This window comes from Bison bison, unplaced genomic scaffold (genome assembly GCF_000754665.1).
Source record: "Bison bison bison isolate TAMUID 2011002044 unplaced genomic scaffold, Bison_UMD1.0 scf7180017864218, whole genome shotgun sequence".
Lineage (NCBI taxonomy): Eukaryota > Metazoa > Chordata > Mammalia > Artiodactyla > Bovidae > Bison > Bison bison.
The window spans coordinates 3,299,684-3,300,815 of record NW_011494790.1 but is presented as its reverse complement, the minus strand read 5'-3'; positions in this window follow the sequence as shown (position 1 = coordinate 3,300,815).

Below are 1,132 nucleotides of genomic sequence, written 5' to 3'. Positions count from 1 at the left end.
TGGGTGCAGTCACCATCTGCAGTGATTTTGGAGCCCAAGAAAATTAAGTCTGTCACTGTTTCCATTGTTTCCCCATCTATTTGCCATGAAGTGATGGGACTGGATGCCATGATCTTAGTTTTTTGACTGTTACTTCATGTATAATTACAATAAATTTTTAAGTAAATTAGAAATGAATGAAGCCATATTTGCTAGAGCTTATAAGCCAGGAGTTGCTTGGGAAATGGCTACAATTTATTTCAAAGTTCTTAAAACATTGCTTCCCACGTGTGTTTTGTTAATTTCTCCTGACATATATTTCAAGAAGGCAATATTTTGCCTTAAAAATATCATCTTTACTTTGGTAGAAATCAGTAATTATAAATACCCATTTTTATTTTTGTAAACTAATACTGAAGTTTGCCAACAGTGCAGTTTCACCAGGATATAGTTTAGTCACTAGACTGCAAGCATTATATATACATACATATATTTAACTATAGTATATGAGTGATGATGGATCTGTTTTAAAATGTATTTAGTCTTCTGATTTCTGGATTTGATGGTATCTGATTTACACTATTTTCTTTCACAGATATAATTTAAAACACAGTAAGCAATGTTAGAATAAAATTTTTATCACTCTTCCATATTTTCTTAGAACATCACATACTGTCAGTTAAATGCTTTTATTCAAATATAGTCAGCAATTGGGACACAATTGGACTTTCTGTAGACTGATCAATCTCAATTTGTTTGAATGGCGGTAGTAGTTTTAGTGCCATGAGAGGGTCACTTACCTTATGTTAAAATATGCCTACTGCCTTACCAAGTATATGGTATCATAGTGTAGAAATGTTGAATTAGTAGTTCATAATAAAAACTTTGATTCTAGGTTACACAAAGACCACCTAAATGATAGAAATAAACAAGCTTACTTCTCTGTGCTTTAGTTTTTTCACTTTTAATACTGGACTACCTACCCGAATTTTCTTTTGTACTGGGATAATTCAGATCTCCTTTTTAAAGAATATTTACATATACACAATGAAGTATTACTCAGCCATTAAAAAGAATACATTTGAATCAGTTCTAATGAGGTGGATGAAACTGGAGCCTATTATACAGAGTGAAGTAAGCCAGAAAGAAAAAC